This window comes from Macaca nemestrina, chromosome 6 (genome assembly GCF_043159975.1).
Source record: "Macaca nemestrina isolate mMacNem1 chromosome 6, mMacNem.hap1, whole genome shotgun sequence".
In the NCBI taxonomy this organism is placed as follows: domain Eukaryota; kingdom Metazoa; phylum Chordata; class Mammalia; order Primates; family Cercopithecidae; genus Macaca; species Macaca nemestrina.
Window position 1 is genome coordinate 151,302,180 of NC_092130.1, and position 24,234 is coordinate 151,326,413.

Sequence of the window (24,234 nt, forward strand, 5' to 3'; positions counted from 1 at the left end):
GGGCTCCTTTCTGGTTCCATATGAACTTTAAAGTAGTAGTTTTTTTTTTTTTTTTTCCCAATTCTGTGAAGAAAGTTATTGGTAGCTTGATGGGGATGGCATTGAATCTATAAATTACCCTGGGCAGTATGGCCATTTTCACAATATTGATTCTTCCTATCCATGAGCATGGAATGTTTTTTCCATTTGTTTGTGGCCTCTTTTATTTCATTGAGCAGTGGTTTGTAGTTCTCCTTGAAGAGGTCCTTCACATCCCTTGTAAGTTGGATTCCTGGGTATTTTATTCTGTTTGAAGCAATGGTGAATGGGAGTTCACTCATGATTTGACTCTGTCTGTTACTGGTGTATAGGAATGCTTGTGACTTTTACACACTGATTTTGTATCCTGAGACTTTGCTGAAGTTGCTTATCAACTTAAGGAGATTTTGGGCTGAGATAATGGGGTTTTCTAAATATATAATCATGCCATCTGAAAACAGGGACAATTTGACTTCCTCTTTTCCTAATTGAATATGCTTTCTTTCACTTGTCTGATTGCCTTGGCCAGATCTTCCAACACTATGTTGAATAAGAGTGGTGAAAGAGGGCATACCTATCTTGTGCCAGTTTTCAAAGGCAATGCTTCCAGTTTTTGCCAAGTTGGTATGATATTGGCTGTGGCTTTGTCATAAATAGCTCTTATTATTTTGAGATAGGTCCCATCAATACCTAGTTTATTGAGAATTTTTAGCATGAAGGACTGTTGAATTTTGTTGAAGTCCTTTTCTGCATCTGTTGAGATAATCATGTGGTGTTTGTCTTTGGTTCTGTTTACATGCTGGATTACGTTTATTGATTTGCATATGTTGAACCAGCCTTGAAACCCAGGGATGAAGCCCACTTGATTGTGGTGGATAAGCTTTTTGATGTGCTGCTGGATATGGTTTGCCAATATTTTATTGAGGATTTTTGCATTGATGTTCATCAAGAAAATGTGTCTGAAATTCTCTTTTTTGTTGTTGTGTCTCTGCCAGGCTTTAGTATCAGGATGATTCTGGCGTCATAAAATGAGTTAGAGAGGATTCCCTCTTTTTCTATTGAACAGAATAGTTTCAGAAGGAGTGGTATCAGCTCCTCTTTGTACCTCTGGTAGAATTCGGCTGTGAATCCATCTGGTCCTGGACTTTTTTTAGTTTGTTGGGTCTTAATTATTGCCTCAATATCAGAGCCTGTTATTGTGTATTCAGAGATTCAACTTCTTCCTGGTTTAGTCTTGGGAGAGTGTTTATATCTAGGAATTTATCCATTTCTTCTAGATTTTCTAGTTTATTTGCATAGAGGTGTTTATAGTATTCTCTGATGGTAGTTTGTATCTCTGTGGGATTGGTGGTGATATCCCCTTTATCATTTTTTATTGCGTCCATTTAATTCTTCTCTCTTTTTCTTCTTTATTAGTCTTGATAGCAGTCTATCAATTTTGTTGGTCATTTCAAAAAACCAACTCCTGGATTCACTGATGTTTTGGAGGGTTTTTTGTGTCTCTATCTCCTTCAGTTCTGCTCTGATCTTAGTTATTTCTTGCCTTCTACTAGCTTTTGAATGTGTTTGCTATTGCTTCTCTAGTTATTTTAATTGTGATGTTAGGGTGTCAATTTTAGATCTTTCCTGCTTTCTTTCGTGGGCATTTAGTGGTATAAATTTCCCCCTACACACTGCTTAAAATGCATCTCAGAGATTCTGGTATGTTGTGTCTTTGTTCTCATTAGTTTCAAAGCAGATCTTTGTTTCTGCCTTTATTTCATTATGCACCCAGTAGTCATTCAGGAGCAGGTTGTTCACTTTCCATGAGTTGAGCAGTTTTGAGTGAGTTTCTTAATCCCGAGTTCTAGTTTGATTGCACTGTGGTCTGAGAGACAGTTTGTTTTAATTTCTGTTCTTTTACATTTGCTGAAGAGTGCTTTACTTCCAACTATGTGGCCAATTTTGGAATAAGTGTGATGTGCTGCTGAGAAGAATGTATATTCTGTTGATTTGGCATGGAGAGTTCTGTAGATGCCTATTAGGTCTGCTTGGTGCAGAGCTGAGTTCAATTCCTGGATATCCTTGTTAACTCTCTGTCTTATTGATCTGTCTAATGTTGACAGTGGGGTGTTAAAGTCTCCCATTATTATTGTGTGGGAGTCGAAATCTCTTTGTAGGTCTCTAAGGACTTGCTTTATGAAACTGGGTGCTCATGTATTGGGTGCATATATATTTAGAATAGTTAGCTCTTCTTGTTGAATTGATCCCTTTACCATTATGTAATGGTCTTCTTTGTCTCTTTGATCTTTGTTGGTTTAAAGTCTGTTTTATCAGAGACTAGGATTGCAACCCCCGCTTTTTTTGTTTGTTTGTTTTCCATTTGCTTGGTAGATCTTCCTCCATCCCTTTATATTGAGACTATCTGTGTCTCTGCACGTGAGATGGGTCTCCTGAATACAGCATACTGATGAGTCTTGACTCTTTATCCAATTTGCCAGTCTGTGTCTTTTAATTGGAGCATTTAGCCCATTTACATTTAAGGTCAATACTGTCATGTGTGAAATTGATCCTGTCATTATGATGTTAACTGGTTATTTTGCTTATTATTTAATGCAGTTTCTTCCTCACATCAATGATCTTTACAAGTTGGCATGTTTTTGCAGTGGCTGGTACCAGTTATTCTTTTCCATGTTTAGTGCTTCCTTTAGGAACTCTTGTAAGGCAGGTCTGGTGGTGTCAAAATCTCTCAGCATTTGTTTGTCTGTAAAGGATTTTATTTCTCCTTCACTTATGAAGCTTAGTTTAGCTGGATATGAAATTCTGGGTTGAAACTTCTTTTCCTTAAGAATGTTGAATATTAGCCACCACTCTCTTCCAGCTTGTAGGGTTTCTGCCAAGAGATCCACTGTTAGTCTGATGGACTTCCCTTTGTGGGTAATCCATCATTTTTCTCTGGCTGCCCTTAACATTTTTTCCTCCATTTCAACTTTGGTGAATCTTACAATTATGTGTCTTGGTGTTGCTCTTCTCAAGGAGTATCTTTGTGGTGTTCTTCATATTTCCTGAATTTGAATGTTGGCCTGCCTTGCTAAGTTGGGGAATCTCTCCTGGATAATATCCTGAAGAGTGTTTTTCAAGTTGGCTCCATTCTCCCCATCACTTTCATGTAAACCAATCAGATGTAGATTTGGTCTTTTCACACAGTCCCACATTTCTTGGAGGCTTTGTTTGTTTCTTTTTACTTTTTTGTCTCTAAACTTCTCTTCTAACTTCATTTCATTCATTTGATCTTCAATCACTGATACCTTTCTTCCACTTGATCAATTTGGCAACTGAAGTTTGTGCATGAGTCACGTAGTTCACATGCCATGGTTTGCAGCTCCGTCAGGTCATTTAAAGTCTTCTCTACACTGTTTATTCTAGTTAGCCATTTGTCTAATCTTTTTTCAAGGTAATCTTAGCTTCTCTGTGATGGGTTCAAAAATCCTCCTTTAGCTTGGAGAAGTTTGTTATTACTGATCGTCTGAAGCCTTCTTCTCTCAACTCATCAAAGTCATTTGCCGTCCAGCTTTGTTCTGTTGCTGGAGAGGAGCTCCATTCATTTGGATGGGAAAAGGCACTCTGAATTTTAGAATTTTCAGCATTTCTGCTCTGGTTTATCCCCTTCTTTGTGGTTTTATCTACCTTTGGTCTTTGGTGATGGTGTTGTACAGATGGGGTTTTGGTGTAGATGTCCTTTCTCTTTGTTAGTTTTCCTTCTAACAGTTAGGACCCTCAGCTGTGGGTCTGTTGGAGTTTGCTGGAGGTCCATTCCAGACCCTGTTTGCCTGGGTATCACCAGCGGAGGCTGCAGAACAGCAAATGTTGCAGAACGGCAAATGTTGCTGCCTGATCCCTTCCTCTGGAAGCTTCATCTCAGCTGTATGAGGGAACCTGGCTGCACGAGGTGTCAGTCGACCCCTACTGGGAGGTGTCTCCCAGTTAGGCTACTTGGGGGTCAGGGACCCACTTGAGGAGGCAGTCTGTCCATTCTCAGATCTCAAACTCCACGCTTGGAGATCCACTACTCTCTTCAAAGCTGTCAGACAGGGATGTTTAAGTCTGCAGAAGTTTCTGCTGCCCTTTGTTCAGCTATAACCAGGAAGGCAGGCCTCCTTGGGCTGCAGTGTGCTCCACCCAGTTTGAGCTTCCCAGCTACTTTGTTTACATACTCAAGCCTCAACAAGGGTGAACGCTCCTTCCCCAGCCTCTCTGCCACTTTGCAGTTCAATCTCAGACTGCTGGGCTAGCAGTGAGCCAGGCTCTGTGGGTGTGGGACCCTCTGAGTCAGGTGTAGGAAATAATCTCCTGGTATGCCATTTGCTAAAACCGTTGGAAAAGCACAGTGTTAGGGTAGGAGTGTCCCAATTTTCCAGGTACCATATGTTACAGCTTCCCTTGGCTAGGAAAGGGAATTCCCTGACCCTTTGTGCTTCCTGAGTGAGGTGATGCCCTGCCCTTCTCCATAGGCTGCACCCATGGTCCCACAAGCCCCAGTGAGATGAACCCGGTACCTCAGTTGGAAATGCAGAAATCACCCATCTTCTGTGTCACTCACGCTGGAAGCTGTAGACTGGAGCTGTTCTTATTTGGCCCTCTTGGAATCCCCTAAAGTTATTTTAATATATGTGTTCTGTTATAATTACATTTTGACTAAATTGTGATGGTTACCACTGAGTGTCAACTTGATCACATTGAATGATACAAAGTATTGATCCTGGGTGTGTCTGTGAGGGTGTTTCCAAATGAGATTAACATTTGAGTCAGTAGGCTGGGAAAGGCAGACCCACCCTTAATCTGGGTGGATATAATCTAATCAGCTGCCAGAGTGGCTAGAATATAAGCAGGCAGAAAAATGTGAAAAAAGAGACTGGCCTAGCCTGCCAGCATACATACTTCTCCCATGCTGGATTCTTCCTGCCCTCAAACTTCAGACTCCAAATTCTTCATTTTTGGAATTTGACTGACTCTCCTTGCTCCTCAGCCTGCAGATGGCCTATTGTGGGACCTTATGATCATGTGAGTTAATACTTAAACTCATGTGTGTGTGTGTGTGTGTGTGTGTGTGTGTGTAGATAGATAGATAGATAGATAGATAGATAGATAGATAGATAGATAGACACACACACACACACTATATATATATATACACACACACACACACACACACACATACATACACATTCCATTAGTTCTGTCCCTGTAGAGAACCCTGACTAATACACTAAGTTGAATACTATTATTTTAAAAAATAAAAATAAATATAATTTATTAATACATGCATGGTAGGTGTCATGAACTTAATGATCTTTGGCTCTATCTTTAATAATTTTTTCAACAAGTAAGTTTTTATTAACATGAATTTTTAATACCAAGCATCCAACCAGGGCAGGTCTGTGGCTCATGATTATAATCCCAACACTTCATGTAGGCTGAATTTGGCAGATTGCTTGAGCTCAGGAGTTCGATACCAGCCTGGACAGCCTGGTCCCTAGGAATAAAAAATAAAAACAAATAAATTAGACCAGAGTGTTGGAGCAAACCTATAGTTCCTGCTATTTGGGAGGCTGAGGTGAGAGGATTGCTTGAGCCAGGGAGGTCAAGGCTTCAGTGAGCTGAGATCGCACCACTGCACTTCAGCCCGTGTGACAGAGTGAGACCCTGCCATACACACACACACACACACACACACACACACACACACACACACACACACACGGCATCTATACCAGTATTTGGAGGAGGGTAGAAGAGGAGGAACATGAGGCAGTGGGAAGAAATTCTACTCTGTAGATAGTAAAGCTCTAGATTCATCCAGTTGTGGATTTTGTTGATGAAAAGAGTTAAACTATGTAAATTATTTGAAGAGATTTATTCTGAGCCAAATATGAGTGACCATGGCCTATGACACAGCCCTCAGGAGGTCCTGAGAACATGTGCCCAAGGTGGTCGAGGTACAGCTTGGTTTTATATATTTTAGGGAGGCATGAGAAATCAATCAAATACATTTAAGAAATATAATGGTTTGGTTCAGAAAGGTAGGACAACTCAAAGCAGGGGCTTCCAGGCTACAGGTAAATTTAAACATTTTCGGGTTGACAATTGACTGAGTTTATTTGAAGACCTGGGTTTAATGGAAAGGAATGTTCAGGTTAAGATAAAGGATTGTGGCAACCAAGTTTTATTGTGTAGAAGAGTCTCTCAGATAGCAGGCTTCAGAGAGAGAACAGGTTGTAAAATGCTACTTATCAGACCTAAAAGGGGCCTAGCTCTTAGTTGATCATTTACTGCATCTGGAAAGAAAAGAAGAAGAAACGGGATTCTCTAGAGAATGTGGATTTTTCTCACAAGAGACTTTGCAGAGAAATTTCAAGGTATGGCAAAGAAATATATTTTGGTGTTAAATATGTTTCCTTGTGTTATATTTTCTATGTGTTAAGTTATGCTAGAGATAGATTGAAAACTAAGTTACAATATATAGGGTCAAATAAAACCCATCTGATGAGAATTTATGGTTTGTAGGGCATGACTTCCTAGACCCCATAGGTAGGAATTTGGGCAAGATAAAACTCAGAGCTTAGTCTTCAATTTCATAGTCCCCCAAGGACACATGATTCTTAAAAATCATGTACTTGTTCAGGACACTCTTGTCCCAGCAGGGTGCCAGCTTGAGCCACAGTCAGCTTCTTAGAGTCCCCGATGGTGTCATCCGTGTTGCATTTAATGCGGACCTTCTTACACAGAAAGTCGTGCAAACAACCTTGGTCATCCTGGCTGGAGCTGGAATTACCTGGTACCTACAGATGCGACAATCTTCTCGCTTGAGCAATGAATTCCATGATCTCTGACTTTAAATCAAGCTTCAAAGTGTTAGTCTGAGGGTTTACACATAAAAAACAAGTTTTAAGCACAGTTTAAGAAACCTGTTCAAAATAATGAAATTTTTTCAAAGCAAAGTCAGTATGCAAACTAAGGAATGTTCTGCTCCAGAATCTGCAATTTCTCCCCTTAAATCATGATAACTAAAGTTAAATTGTTAATATTTGATTTTGTAAGTAATATAAATGAATTAGATTATTATTAGCTGTAAATGGCTATTAAATAATGGCATTGTTTCAAAACTCTATTATTTGCCAGGGTTGGGGAGAAATTATAGATCTGTTTTTTTGATGTGGTTTGTACTCTGGAAGGTAAGGGGCCATTTCAAAGGTAAGAATATTTCAAAGTTCTCCTCACAGTATAAAGCATATAATAGGTCATCAATGATATCTACTGAATAAATGAATGAACAGGCAAAAGAATAAATACTGATACGTTTTATGTAACATTGAAGTTAGTTTTGCTTTATTAGAGATTTATTTCTCAAAGTTGTTTCTTATATTCTTGTGATATTTTAAGAAATTAGTAAACAGAGAAACAAATTTTTTTTAAGGAAAAAACCTTTTTTTATTTGTAGAGGCAGGTTTTTTGTTTGCTTTTAAAGTATTACCATAAAACTCTATACACACTCACATGTAGGGAATTTCATTTTTAGCTTTAAAATATTTAGTTTTATTTAAAATATTTATTTTTATTTTAGTTTTAAAATATTTTTACCAATTAATACAAATATAAATTAATACCATTTATATTTTATAATATAGACATAAGAAAGGATAAATTGATGTCATAGTCATATAGGACATGCATTTTTAATAATATATTTGTCATAACCAAGTTATAAATCAATATAAAGAGTTTAGACTGGTGCCTGATAGATACATTTACTCTTTATTTACCTGATTTAATAGGCGAACAATCAAGAACATTTATCAAATGTGAACTATGCCCATGATCCTTTGCTTCCATGTCACTGGACTTTGTTGTTTCCAGTGTTTTTTAATTATTGCAATTTTTGTGAAAAACAGTGCCTCTTCTCATTCCTTGAGAAGATAAATGTGCTATGTATTTGAAACACTACTTTTCACTTGAACTTCACCTCTTAAAATAAGACAATTAGCCAAAACCCTAAAATGGTAAGATTCCTGCTTACTATACGTGTTAGTTAGGGCTGCCTTACCAAACTATCACAGATTGTGTTGCTAAGAACACATTTTTTTTTTTTTTTAACAGTTCTGGAGGTTAGAAGTTTAAGGTGAACTTGGGGGCAAGTTTTGTTTCTTCTGAGTCCTCTCTCCTTGACTTGCCAATGACTACCTTTTTGCTATATCCTCACGTGTTTGTCCCTCTGTGCATGTACGTTTCTGGTGTCTCTTGGTTTGTCCAAATTTCTTTTTCTTATGAACACATTAGTCAGATTGAATTAAGGAACAAACTAAAGTCCTCATTTTAACATCATCACTTCATTAAAGACCTTATCTTCAAATGTAGTCAAATTCTCAAGTACTAGGAGTTGGAATTTGAGCATATGAGTTTGGGAAGAACACAGTTAAACCCATAATATTACTGTGATGCAAACATTACAAGTAAATAATTAACCTTAACTTGTTCATATAACCAAGATTGTTCATTTAAGAGAGATGACAGCTGAGTCCAAAGGAAAGGAAAAAAAAAAAGCTACAAAATGCAAGACACATAAATGAGTAAAGGCAATAAAAAGCAAAGTTAGGACAACACACATGAAATTGTTTTAATTGTGATTAATTTATTGTTATTTTCCAAACAATTCCAAAGTTTTACTTTCAGATACTGCCCATATATCTTTCAGAAAAAAACCTGTTTTAGAGAAAGTCATAAAAAAGTTTGTTGTGGGATGGCTCTCAGAAATGCAGTTTATGCATTGGATTTCAATTGTATTTTAATATCAGCAAGATGTATTCTGGAAACCATGTTACTATACTATTGTACATTTCAGACACAATGTGATATTAAATATAATTATCCTAGAACTCATGAATACTGGATTGTTACCAGTTAAGACAACATTTCTTCTCCTGAGATTCTCAACAGAGTATTGGGACTCTGATTAAGGGCAAATTAAGAACAAAAACAAAACGCAAAAGCACTCAATTATTAACAAGCCTTGAGCTCCAACTTCACAACTCAGTAGATTGTTTAACAGGGTGCAGCTGGTGGCTTAAATGTGGTATTTAAATGATTTCTCTGTGGCCCTGAGCCTAGAGCCAATTGGAGAATGAGAGTTCAGAGTGACAAGAGTAACCGAGTGTGTGAAAAAAGGGAGGAAAAAAGTTCACATCTCCTGCTGTGCAGCATGAAACCATAGGCTTTTGACATTCAGCATCCTGAAAGAATATAGCCAACAATTTTCATCTCTGTGACAGTGATGGTTATATGTGTATTTATCATATGTGATATCACAATATGGTAAATATAGGTGTATTTTATCATAAGTGATCACATGTTATCATATGTGATATCACAATACACATGTTAAAATTATTTTGGAGATGTCTTAAATTCTCAGTGAAACATTTCAAAAATGATCTGAAAGTAAATATGAGAAAAGATGTGATATAATTATAACTAATATTAAGAACCTTACCCAGGACTACACAAATAAATGTCCTGTTCTCTGTAAAACAACACTATTTTCTTTCTTACTTTTAAGTTCAAGAGTACCTCTTCAGGTTTCTTACATAGGTCAACTTGTATCACAGGGGTTTGTTGTACAGGTTATTTCATCACCTGGATATTAAGCCTAGTACCCATTAGTTATTTTTCCTGATCCTCTCTTTCCTCTAACCTTCCACCCTCCCATTGGCCCCAGTGTGTGGTTTTCTCCTATATGTATCCATGTGCTCCCATCATTTAGCTCCCACTTGTAAATGAGAACTTGCAACATTCAATTTTCTGTTCCTGCATTAGTTTGCTAAAGATTATGGCCTCCAATTCCATCAGTGTTCTTGCAAAGGACGTGACCATCTTCTTTTTTATGACTGCATAGTATTCCGTAATGTATATGTACCACATTTTCTTTATTTAGTCTATCATTGATGGTCATTTAGATTGATTCCATGTGTTTGTTATTGTAAATAGTGCTCCAGTGAACATATGTGTGCATGTGTCTTTATAACAGAATGATTTTGGGTATATACCCAGCAATGGGATTGATGGATTGAATGGTATTTCTGTCTTTAGGTCTTTGAGTAATCATCACATGGTCTTCGACAATGGTTGAACTAATTTACACTCCCACCAATAGTGTATAAGTTTTCCTTTTCTCCACAATGTTGCCAGCAACTGTTATTTTTTGACTTTTCAATAATAGCCATTTTGGCTCTGTGAGATGGTATCTCATTGTGGTTTTGATTTGCATTTCTCTAAAGATTTGTACTGTTGAGCTTTTTTTTCATATGATTGTGACCATCCACAACCTATATTCACTACTTCTTTTCTTTATTTCTGCTCAGGAAATGTTTTGCTTATAAGCTTTTGAAGTAATATATTCCTATTACTATTAAATTTATCCCTTGGGCAATCAGATATTTCTAAAAAGGGAAATGGACTTACTATTCTTATTAGATACATACTGGATGCCAGATACAAATGAAAAGCAAACAATATAATTAATTCTCCTGTGGATGGGGGTGTGTGTGAACTGTATCTTGTTTTAGACTCATTTTCAAATCACCATGTGTTTTGACATACTCATGTTATTAATAACATTTAGTTCCCTGTCACACATATTTTTACTTATATATAAAATAAAATAGTTTTTAACATTCAATCAAAATTGCCAATTATCTGCATTTAACTAACAATCACCTGACATGGGATATATTAACAGAATGACAACATAGAAATAAAAATGGATGAAAAACAGTGAAATACTGTTTTAAAGATATCTTTCTTTTGACACTGAACCCTGAAATTGTGGCTACTTAACCACAGTAAGAAAAAGCATTTCCAATGATTTTATTCATCATTCCATGTAATAATCATATTATATTAAATTAAATGTTATTTTTTCATTATTCTGATAAATAATCTGGTAAAAAGTATACGTATATTGTTAATAGTATTAAGTTTATCTACTGAGCAAAGCACATTGCCATAAATAATAGACCATTTTGGACAGCTTAATATTTAACTATATAGAGTCATAAAAATATTTCAACTTTTACTGAGCAATAAAAATATTGCTTGCCAAAATTGTTTTCAATTTTTATCAGTGCCATTTTTATAGGTGGATTAGGGAGATGGAAGCTTACATTTCATATATTTGCAAACAAATAGTTCTATACAATATACAAAAAATCATACCCAATGTATCTCATATAGACTATTGTTGCTAGACTTTCTCAAGTCTTAAATGGGATCATGATCCATTTATACTAAGGGAAATTTATATCTTTATATCCTCTATCGCCATCTAGCTCACTGCCTAGGTATTAACTTTTATGCTTATGCATATGTATGTGTGTACGTTTCTGGATGTGCACACAAATTTTTTGCATGTGCACGAAAGAATATCTTAAATACACCCCATGTATATTGAAGTGGTACTATTTTTACAGCGGATGCTGGTTAAATTTCCTTTTCCATTATTATCACTTGAGATCAACAAAATAATGTTTTCATTTTCACAAAAACAGAGGTCGTTCCTGAATATATGAACCCATTTGAACATTCATAATCCTTTGGTCCACACAATTGTATAAATGTCATAACAATGAAATTGGACTGAGATTGCTGCACAAAATCTTGAAGAAACACATAACCATGATGTGTTTTTATAATAAAAGATGTCTCAGCTACATATGGATTTTTCTTCTTTCCTGAATAATAATTAAAATAGATACACTCTTAGATAATTTTTTAAACTACAGAACTACTTTTTAAGATGTTTCATGTGTCTTGTTTAGGGTCATTGAATGCATAGACAAAACTTAATTGGCAGAGATGCATTTATTCTACAGCAAAGAGCAATGACCATCTGCTTGATTTGAGTTCCACGCTAAATTATTAGGCTACTGTTGCAATAAACTAGATAACAAACTACTCAAAATTTAGTTATCTATAATAGTAAGCAATTATCTTTTGTACTCGTGGTCTGTGCAACAATTGGAGCATCACCACATCAGATTTCAGGGAGCTGGACTTGGCTCTGGGCTTTGAGTAGGGTTCAAAAGAATTCCACAGGGTCCATGATCCCCTTGGACAAACACTTCCCAGGGCATATTTTTCTCATAATGGACATAGAGTAAAAAGTGGACAGTGCCTGGCACAGTGGCAGATGCCTGTGGTCTCAGCTACTCTGGAGGCTGAGTGGAGAGAATTACTTGATTCCAGGAGTTTCAGTACAACCTGCAGCCTGGATAACATAATGAGACCGTCAAAAAAACAAAACAAAACAAAAAAACAGATATCAAATCAGACAAGAACCTAACTGCTCATTGGACAAACCACTTCACATGACAAGTCCATAACCCGGGCAGAAGAAATTGTAGTGCACCCTGAAAAATATACAAAAGTGGATGAACATTTGCAGAAAATATTTACATGTATGCACACACAAGCAGGTCTCTGTTTAATGCCTGATACCTGCTACTTTCTAGTAAAAGTTGAATTATTTTATTAAGAAACTTATTTTAGAGCAGTTTTAGTTTTACAGAATCACTGTGAAGATAGAACAGAGAATTCTCATATACTCCATACTCATTCTACCTTATTATTAAATTCCTAGATCACTATGGTATATTTGTCGCAACTAATATTGATCTATTATTATTAAGTAGAGTTCATGCTTTATGATTCCCTCACTTTTTCCCTAATGTCCTTTATCTTTTGCAGAATTCCATCCAAGCTACTACATTACATCCAGTAGTCATGTCTCCTTAGACTCCTCTTGGCTATGACAGTTTTTCAAACATTCTTTGTTTCTGATGACCTTGACAGCTTGGAGGATCACTGTTTAATCTTTTTGTGGAATGTCCCTCAATTGGAATTTTTTCTGAATTTTTTTTTGTTTGTTTTCTGATTAGACTGGAGCGTTGTGTTTTGGGGAGGAAGATCACAAGATAAAGTACCAGTCTCATTACATCATATCAAGGATATGTACCATCAATATGATATACTTTCTATATTAATATTACCATGTGACCTCAGGTCAAGTTGTTCCTAGGAGAAACTGAGGGTTGGGCTGCTATTTCTCATGGCCCAATGATGAGATGCAGATGAACTGGGGAAGAAGAGAGTTTTAATTTCTGTAACCAGTTACGGGGGAAGGCCTGGAAATTATCACCAGACCAACTCAATACTACAAAGTTTTACAGAGCTTGTATACCTTCAGAACTATATGTCTACTTGTAAGTTCATCTAAAGTCATAAGTGATTAACTTCTTTTAATCTACATCTAAGGTCTGAGTCCTGAAGACATTCTTCTGGAGCCTTAGAAAGTTTAGTTAATCTAAATGGGTATAGGTGCTGGGGTAATTACCCTTCTCTTGTCTCCTACCAAATCATAATGATTTGGGGAGTTCCTTTAGACCCGAATGAACTTGTTTGTGGAGGCCTGGGGAGTTTCTTCAGACCCTCAGTAAAACTTGTTTAATCCTAAAAGGGTCCTGTTGAGAATTCCTTCATTATCTTGTCATGCTTCAGAGCCCAGGAAAAGCTTAGGCAAAACTCCTGGTGGGCTCTTTGTTATATTCTAGCCTTTGTATAAGGGTACTGGCTCAATCCTTTTTTTTTTTTTCTGAGACGGAGTCTTGCTCAGTCTCCCAGGCTGGAGTGCAATGGTGCGATCTCAGCTCACTGTAACCTCCACCTCCCAGGTTCATGCAATTCTGCTTCAACCTCCCCAGTAGCTGCGATTACAAGCACCTGCCACTATGCCCGGCTAACTTTTGTATTTTTGTAGAGACTGGGTTTCACCATGTTGGCCAGGCTGGTCTCAAACTCCTGACTTCATGTGATCTGCCTGCCTCAGTCTCCCAGAGTGCTGGGATTACAGGCATGAGCCACCGCGCCTGGCCTCAATCAGCTTTTAATGTTTAATTTAGCTATTCAGTCAGTGCTGGGATGGTTGTAATGGAGGTCTGAATTAGTGAGACATGGCCTGTCACAAAGTTACTCTATTTTTTCTTCATTTTCTTACAGTACTTCTTCAAAGCAAGTCACTATGCATGATCATACTTAAGGATTGGGGAGTTATGCTGCATCTCCTTAAGGACAACATATTTCCAGAGATAACTTTAAATTCTTCTATATGGAAAATTAGTCTTTCTTCATTTGTTTATTTATTTAATAATTTTTATACCAACCTGGATTCAGAAATATGTATTTTCTACTTATATGTTTTTTTAATTTGCATAGATTTAGTGGGTACAAGAGCAGTTTTGTTACATGGATACATTACATAATACTGGGGTTTCGGCTTCTAGTCTACTCACCACCTAAATAGTGAACATTATCCCCAATACTTAATTTTTAAATCCTCACTTCTCTCCTGCTTTGCTCCTTTTTGAGGTCCCCAGCGTCTATTATTTCCTTATTTATTTCCATGGATACCTATTTCTTAGCTCCTACTTGTAAGTAGGAACATGTATTTTAAATTCTGTTTCTGCATTATTTTACTTATGTTAATGGCTTCCAGCTCTATCCACGTTGCTGCAAAAGACATAGTTTTGTTCCTTTTTATGGCTTTATTCCATGGTATATATACCACATTTTCTTTATTTTCTCATTCATTGATGCACACTTAGGTTGATTCCATAACTTTGCCGTTGTGAAAAGAGCTGTAATAAGCATACACTTGCATATATCATTTTTATATAACAGTTTATTTTCCTTTGGTTATATATTCAGTAGTTGGGTTGCTGGGTCAAATGGTAGTTCTGTTTTTAGTTTTTTGAGAAATCTCCATATATTTTTCCATAGAGGTTGTACTAATTTACATTTCCATCAACATTGTGTAGGCATTTCCTTTTCTCTGCACCCTTGCCAACTTCTGTTGGCTTTTTAGTTTTTTAATAGTAGCCATTCTTACTGGTGTGAGATGGTATCTTATTGTGGTTTTAATTTACGTTTCTCGGATGATTTGGGATAGTTAACTTTTTTTTAACTAGTCACTTATAAGTCTTCTTTTGAAAACATTCATTATGTCTTTTGCCCACTTTTCAGTGTTTTTTTTTTTTTTTTTCTCAATGAGTTGTTTAAGTTTGTTGTGGATTCTGGATAGTAATCCTTTGTAAGAAGCATAATTTGTACATATTCTCTTCTATTCTTTAAATTGTCTGTTTACTCTGTTGATTATTATTTTGGCTGTGCAGCTGCTTTTTAGTTTAATTAAATTCATTTTCCTATATTTGTTTTTGTCACATTTGTTTTTAAGTTCTTAGTTATAATTTATTTGCCTTGGTTTTTACAGAGGTTTTAGAATGTCCTGAAGAGGTATTTTCTAGGATTTCTTCTCAGTTTTTATAGTTTTAGGTCTCACATTTGAGTATTTAATTCATCTTCAGTTAATTTTTATATATGATGTGAAATATGGGTCCAGTGTCATTCTTCTGCATGTGGCTAATTTTGCCAGCATCATTTATTAAATAGGGTATACTTTCCCCACTGCTGCACCTCAATGAAATAGAAATATGAGAATAAACTAGACACAAAGCTAGCAGAACAAAAAAGTAACAAAGTTCAGAGTAGAGCTAAATAAAATTGAGAACCAAAAAAATACAAAGGATAAATCAAACAAAAAATAGCATCTTTGAAAAAATAAACAAAAGAAAAATGTGAAGATTCAATTAAGTCCAATTAAAAATGATAAAGGTGACATTTCAAGAAATAGCACTGAAATACAAAAGATTATGAGACTACTAAAAGCATCTCTATGTGTACAAACTAGAAAAACCTAGAAGAAATGGATACATTCCTGGAAAAAGATGAACTTCTAAGATAGAATCAGGAAGACACAGAAACCTTGAACAAGCCAATAATGAGTAATGAAATTGAAGCAGTAGTAAAAGAAAAAATGTTCCAACAACAAAAACCAAAAGGCCTATGACTAGATATATTAACAGCTGAATTTTATGAGATCTACAAAGAAGATCTGGTTGAACTTACTGAATCCAATCTTATTGAAACTATTCTATACTTATATTCTAATATTATATTATTTATTTTGTTACTCAAACTTTTCCCAGAAATTTCAGTCTTCCTTTACTTTTCTATTCTGGTATATCAATGTGTACATGTGTGTCTGCGTGTTTTCAGTTTCTTACTTTGTGACACTGTGGAATGCTCTATACTCATCTTGCAAATTTTCTGTCCTTTCTCCAACAGCCCTGGTTTCTTCTATGGAGGATGGTATTAGAAACCAAGATATGGGCACTATATATGGTTGTTACTACTGGGATTGTGTTGACTTTAACTACCTTTGATTATAAAAACACCAGTATCTCTAAAAAGACATGTAAAGATAAAAAAATTAATGTTTAATGCAAATATATTTATTTTCAACAAGTTGCACTTTCCTTAGAGTCAAAGTAAGCTAACTGCGGTGTAATACACACTTGGAAAAAGTGTAGAGACAGCAAATTTGGGATGTATTTCTAGCTAAAGGGAATCTTTACATATATATGTGTGTATATATATATATGCACATGCATGTATGTGTATATACATGCATATATGTGTATATACTTACATTTATAGAGATGTGTATAAATATGCACTCACATATAAATAAACATAGACAAATATGCCTACGTGTGTGTGTGTGTGTGTGTGTGTATATATATATGAGAGTGATAAAGATAAATCATTTGAATTGTCATTAAAATTTTGCCTAAATTTAGCCATGGTCATTTCTTTATATGACAAAAATATATGGGTCATTTTGATAGGTAAATAATTGTTATTTTTAAAAGGATAATAATAAATATACATGCAAATTTAAATGTATACTTTGATTTCAATTTGGGGAATTAGTTAAAAATTTCTCAGCGATTAAGAATATAGACAATTTTGATAATGGTGGTTGTGCTAATGCTAAAGTATGTAAATTCAACTTTCTAATTTCATCACCAATACACTATATTTTAGATGAACACTTTCTAGTTCCTCTTTTTGTCTTCCCAGACCAAGCCCAGATCCTCATTATAAGCCAAGGGAGTGAAACACACTGATTCCTGGGAATTTACTTCTGAATGATTTTCTTCATTCTAATATTTTATTCTAATGACTCTTGTTTGCTCCTTTGTAACTCTGTTGCCTCTAAAATAAGATTTTTGTAATTCTCCGTATTTCTAGTTGTTATTAGTGAAAGTGATAGCCTACTACAATCCTGCGATCTGTAACAGGAAGTATAAAACTGATAGTACTTGTTCAAACAGTTGTTAATGTGTGCCACACTCCCCTTTACCAAGTAAATCCAATATGGCACATGGAATATGTATGTTACAACTATTTAAAGTGTCATCAGGCATTATTGTCATTGTTGTCAAAGGGATCTGATAAGGACATCACATTATGGTCTTCCTTGAAAAAGTAGGTGAACATCAATTACATATAGGCACAACTTTATGGCAAAAAGAGCAATATACTGAGATTGAGGTACAAAATTGTTTTCTGTTCCTAATTCCACCATTAAGTTGCACTCAACCTTGAGAAAATCACTACATTTCTCTGAAATTCAATTTTCTCATTTTAAAATCTAGGATAATGCTTATCCTGGCAAAAAGTTTGATGATATTTACATGACTGCATAGAAAGGAGACAGCTTGAATAGAATAGCAGAGCCTCAAGGTATTCATTATGCACTTTGCTCCCACAACATTGTGAAATATACTGTCCTACAGGCTTTTTATTTATGTTAGATTACCTTTCTTATTAATATTTGAAACTTGTTATAAATAGAACTAGTAGTTACTCAGTTACCATTCACTGCTATACTATCTGTAATAAGGGAATAATAAAATGATTTAATACAGCAGAAGAAATTAGTTGAATTTTTGTTCCTAACCATGTATCTTGTGAAATTTTAGAGGATATGATACCGATTTATGGATAATAAAGTTATTTAAACAAAACAAGTAGCCTGTGTCTTTATATCTTAAAATAGAGCTATTAACTTGAAGTGGAATCAATGATGAAGGTTTTACTTAGTGCTTTTGAAAATGTATAAATGGCTTTTTCTAACAATGCCTCTCTTACTTTGAATATATAATAAATGAATAATGTAAAAATTATAATTACCACAATATAAGGACAAAAATAACAAAAGTATTAGAAAGGTAGAACATTTTGAAGATAGGTTCCTGAGAGCAGTGGTAGGTTTCTGTGAGTTAGAAATAACTTAAGTTTTACCAACACATTTCCGAATTTTGCCGCAAATCACTATAAACTTTTTGACAAGCCTCATTAATAGTATAAAGTCTGAAGTCTATTGAAAACAAATATTGGAAGCATAGAGTAGTTATATACTGTGTAATAAGAAGTATCATCCAAAAGCCCTTATCTCAACCCTTCATTAAATCATGCAAAGTGAAATTATTTCAAGACCACTCTGTTGGGTGAGCTTTAGATACAGTATAGGATAGACCACTGTACTAATGTACATATGTTATAGATTGTAGAAGATTTGTCAAATTCACTTTTTTCCTGAGTATTTTTATGAGGTTTTGATAAATACAGGATCAAATATAAAGACAGCAGATCTGCCACCATGTTTTAGTCTTCATTGGTGAGTCAAATTTGGGCTAAGAAGAAGGATGAGATGAAACAGTTGGGACAAATGTTTAGCCATGGTTAGTGGAAATTTTTCAGTTCTTCAGCATCTGTTACATTATATAGTACTTGTGAGTTAGGATATTAGAGAAAAATATGAGCTTATTTTTAGAACTTAGGTTTTTATTCCTCAATAATATGAATATTATTTTATCAAATAACAAAAGCATCATTTCAGGCTATGGGCAATATTGAATTTAGGAAAAAAAGACTGTGAGTTTTTATTAGGAAAGACTGGGACCACTGATGGTAGCACATTGAAATTATGTGTGTATATATATACTAAGTGTCAGACTATGTGACAAAATATTGTTAGACATTTGCATTATGGCTTATATTGTAACAATGATAAATAAGTACCTAGAGACTGAAAAATAAGGAAGATGTGATTCTTCCATAGGAAAATTATGCCTAATCATAATTACATACAATTTAATCATGTTAGATGCTATTTCATTTTATTGTTTATTTTTTTCTGTGAAGAAGCTTTTTGTTTGTTGTATTCCTACTTGTCTATTTTTGCTTTCTTTTGCCTATGTCATTTGTGTCATCCATAAAACATCCTTGCCAAGACCAAAGTCAAGCAACATTTTACCTGTGTTTCCTCATAAGAGTTTTATGATTTTGGGACTGATATTTAAGTCTCTAACTTATTTCAAGTAAATGTTTATTTATAGCGTAAGATAAGGGTTAAATTTCATTTATTTGCATGTGGTTTTCCCAATGCTATTTATTGAAGACACTATCAGTTTTCCATTGTGCCCTTATCAGTTTAGTTGTTCATATATGCATGAGCTAATTTTGGGCTTTCTACTCTGTTCTTTTGGTCTATGTGTCAGTTTTTTATGTTAGTGCTATACTGCTTTGATTACAATAGCTGTGTAACATAGTTTGGAATCAGAAAGTATAAAGCATCTAGCTTTGCTTTTTCTTCTCAAGATTGCTTCGGTTATTCAGGGTCTTTTGTGATTTCATACAAATTTTATAATTTTTTTTAATATTTCTGTGAAAAAATGTCATTGGAATTTTGATTGAAATGTGTTGAATCTGCAGATTCCTTTGGGTAATGTCAACATTTTAACAATATTGATTCTTTCAGTTCATGAATACCAATGGTTTTTCCACTTGTTTGTGTCTTCTTCCACTTCTTTCATCGAAGTTTTGCAGTATTCAGTGTTCAGATTTTCCATCCCCTTGGAAAATTTATTCCTAAGTATTTAATTTGTTGTTACACTATTGTAAATAGCATTGTTTTCTTAATTTCTTTTTCATAGTTTCTTATTAGTATATACGACCACAATGGATATTTGAATGTGGATTTTATATCATGTAACTTTACTGAATTCAGTTATTAGTTTTAACAGTTTTATTTTTGATGTACTCTTTAAAATTTTCAATAGATAAGACCATGTCTCTGCAAAGAGAGACAATTTGACTTTTTCCTTTCTAATCTGAAAGTCTTTAATTTATTTTGCTTGCCTAATTGTTCTGGCTATGACTTCCATTACTATTATCAATAAAAATGGTGAGAGTGAGCATTCTTGTTTTGCACCTAGTGTTAGAAGAAAAACTTTCAGCATATCACAATTCAGTATAATATTAGCTGTGGGCTTGTCATATATGCCTTTTATTATGTTGAGGTAGATACCTTATATACCTAATTTGTTGATAGGTTTAATCTTGAAAAAAATGTAGAACTTTTATCATGAAAGGATTTTTGTTTAATGTTTTATATGTGTCCATTGAGAGGATCATGATTTGTATGCTTTATTCTGTTAATGTGATGTATCACATTTATTATATTTTGTAGGTTGAGCCATCCTTGTATGGCAGAGCTAAATCTCACTTGATCATAGTGTACAATCCTTTTAATGTGTTGTTGAATTTTGTTTCCTACTCTTTTATTGAAGAATTTTACATCTACGTTTATCAGGAGTATTAGTCTGTAATTTTTTTCTTGTAATGTCTTAGTCTTGCTTTGTTAACAGGGAAATGCAGGTCTTATAAATTTAGTTGGAAATATTATCTTTATTTATTTTTGGAAAAGTTTGAAATTATTGATACTATTTCTTCTTTAAATGCTTCGAAGAATTTACCTGTGAAACCATTCTGGACTTTTTGTGTTTGCTGGCTTTTCATAACTGCTTCTATCACCTTGCTTGTTATTGGTGTCTTCCGCTTTTCTATTTTTCTTTCTTTCTTTTTTTTTTTTTTTTTTGAGACAGGTTCTCACTCTGTTGCCCAGACTGGAATGCAGTGGTAGGATGTCGGCTCACTGCAATCTCCACCTCCCAGGTTTAATTGATTCTCCTGCCTCAGCCTCCCAAGTGGCTGTTATTACAGGCGCTCACCACCACACCTGGCTAATGTTTATATTTTTAATAGACACAGGGTTTCACCATGTTGGTCAGGCTGGTCTCGAACTCTTAACCTTGTGATCCGCCCTCCTCGGCCTCCCAAAGTGCTGGGATTGCAGGTGTGAGCCACTGCATCCAGTCTATATTTCTTTATGATTCAGTATCAGTAAACTGTATGTTTATACAAAGTTATCTATTTTTTTGAATTTACCAAATTTGTCAGCATATAATTATTTATAATAATTTATTTTTATCATTTCCATTCTGTGTTATCAATTGTAATATTTCTTCTTTATAACTTTATTTACTTGAGTGATCACTCACTTTTTTAATCTAGCTAAATGATTTTCAATTTTGTTTATTATTTCAAAAAACAACTCATTGATCTTTTATCGATATTTTTCTATATTCTCTAATCTGTTTTTTTTTTTTTTTTAATTTATGCTTAAGTCTTTTGTATTTGCTTCTTTCTACTAACTTTAGGCTTAATTTTTTTTTTATCTCTCTCTCTTTTTCTACTTCAAAATATGCAGTCAGGTTTCTTAAGATTTTTCTTTTGTCTTAGTGTAGGTATTTATGGCTCTGCATCTTCCTTTTTTTATTTTTATTTTTTTAATTATACTTTAAGTTCTAGGGTACATGTGCACAATGTGCAGGTTTGTTACATATGTATACTTGTGCCATGTTGGTGTGCTGCACCCATCAACTCGTCAGCACCCATCACCTCATCATTTACATCAGGTATAACTCCCAATGTCATCCCTCCCCCCACCCATAATAGGCCCTGGTGTGTAATGTTCCCCTTCCAGAGTCCAAGTGATCTCATTGTTCAATTCCCACCTATGAGTGAGAACATGCGGTGTTTGGTTTTCTGTTCTTGCGATAGTTTGCTGAGAATGATGGTTTCCAGCTGCATCCATGTCCCTACAAAGGAAATGAACTCATCCTTTTTTATGGCTGCATAGTATTCCATGGTGTATATGTGCCACATTTTCTTAATCCAGTCTGTCACTGATGGACATTTGGGTTGATTCCAAGTCTTTGCTATTGTGAATAGTGCCGCAATGAACATACATGTGCATGTGTCTTTATAGCAGCATGACTTATAATCCTTTGGGTATATCCCCAGTAATGGGATGGCTGGGTCGAATGGTATTTCTAGTTCTAGATCCTTGAGGAATCGCCACACTGTCTTCCACAATGGTTGAAATAGTTGACAGACCCACCAACAGTGTAAAAGTGTTCCTGTTTCTCCACATCCTCTCCAGCACCTGTTGTTTCCTGACTTTTTAATGATCGCCATTCTAACTGGTGTGAGATGGTATCTCATTGTGGTTTTGATTTGCATTTCTCTGATGGCCAGTGATGACGAGCATTTTTTCATGTGTCTGTTGGCTGTATGAATGTCATCTTTTGAGAACTGTCTATTCATATCCTTTGCCCACTTTTTGATGGGGTTGTTTGTTTTTTTCTCATAAATTTGTTTGAGTTCTTTGTAGGTTCTGGATATTACCCTTTGTCAGATGAGTAGATTGCAAAAATTTTCTCCCATTCTGTAGGTTGCCTGTTCACTCTGATGGTAGTTTCTTTTGCTGTGCAGAAGCTCTTTAGTTTAATTAGATCCCATTTGTCAATTATGGCTTTTGTTGCTGTTGCTTTTTGTGTTTTAGACATGAAGTCCTTGCCCATGCCTATTTCCTGAATGGTATTACCTAGGTTTTCTTCTAGGGTTTTTATGGTTTTAAGTCTAACATTTAAGTCTCTAATCCATCTTGAATTAATTTTCATATAAGGAGTAAGGAAAGGATCCAGTTTCAGCTTTCTACTTATGGCTAGCCAATTTTCCCAGCACCATTTATTAAATAGGGAATCCTTTCCTCATTTCTTGTTTTTCTCAGGTTTGTCAAAGATCAGATGGCTGTAGATGTGTGGTATTATTTCTGAGGACTCTGTTCTATTCCATTGGTCTATATCTCTGTTTTGGTACCAGTACCATGCTGTTTTGATTACTTTAGCCCTGTAGTACAGTTTGCATCTTCCTCTTAAAACTGCTTTTGTTGGCTGGGCATAGTGGCTCACACCTGTAATTCCAGCACTTTGGGAGGCCAAGGTGGGCGGATCACCTGAGGGCAGGAGTTTGAAACCAGCCTGGCCAACACAACAAAACCTTTTCTGTATTAAAAATACAAAAATTATACGGGCATGGTTGTCTATACCTGTAGTGTCAGCTACTCAGTAGGCTGAGTTAGGAGAATCACTTGAACCTGGGAGACAGAGGTTGTAGTGAGCCGAGATTGCACCACTGCATTCCAACTAGGGCAACAGAGTTAGACTCTGTCACAAAAACAAAAACAAAAACAAAAATAATTTTCTCTTTTATTCTTTGGTTGTTCAGGAGCATGTTGTTGAATTTAAACATATTTGTGAATTTTCCATTTTTTTCTTCTATTATTCTAATTTCATCTCATTGTGGTTGGAAAAAATACTTTAAATAATTTATATCTCTTAAATTTGTAAAGACTGTTTTGTGGCCCAACATATGGTCTATTCTAAAGAATTTTCTATGTGCACAAGAGAAGAAATAGGAATTTGCTACTCTTGGATGGAATACTCTGTACAAGTCTTTTAGTTCCATTAAGTCTACAATTTTGTCCAAGTCCTCTATTTCCTTATTGATTTTCTGTCTTGGTTATCTATTCATTGTTAAAATGGAGTGCTGAAGTTTCTTACTATTATTATATACTGCTATCTATTTCTCTCTTCAGCTCAATTAATATTTGTTTATTTAAGGTCTTCAATTTTGGATGCATATATATTTATAATTGTTATAGCCTCTTGATGAATTGACCCCTTTATCAATATATAATGATCTTATTTCTCTTGAAAAATTATTCCATTTATATTTACAGTAAGTATTGATAGTTAAGGACTCAGTATTATTATTTTGTTAAATATTTTCTGTTTTGTGGGTTCTTTCTTTCTTTCTCTCCTGGTGCCTGCCTTTGTGATTTGATGGGATTTTCAAAATAGTATGTTTTGATTCCCTTCTCTTTGTCTTTTTTATATCAACAATATATTTTTCCACTGTGGTTGCCATCTGGTGCCTGGTCTTGGAAGGTATCCTTCATGGATAAGGAGAAACAACAAT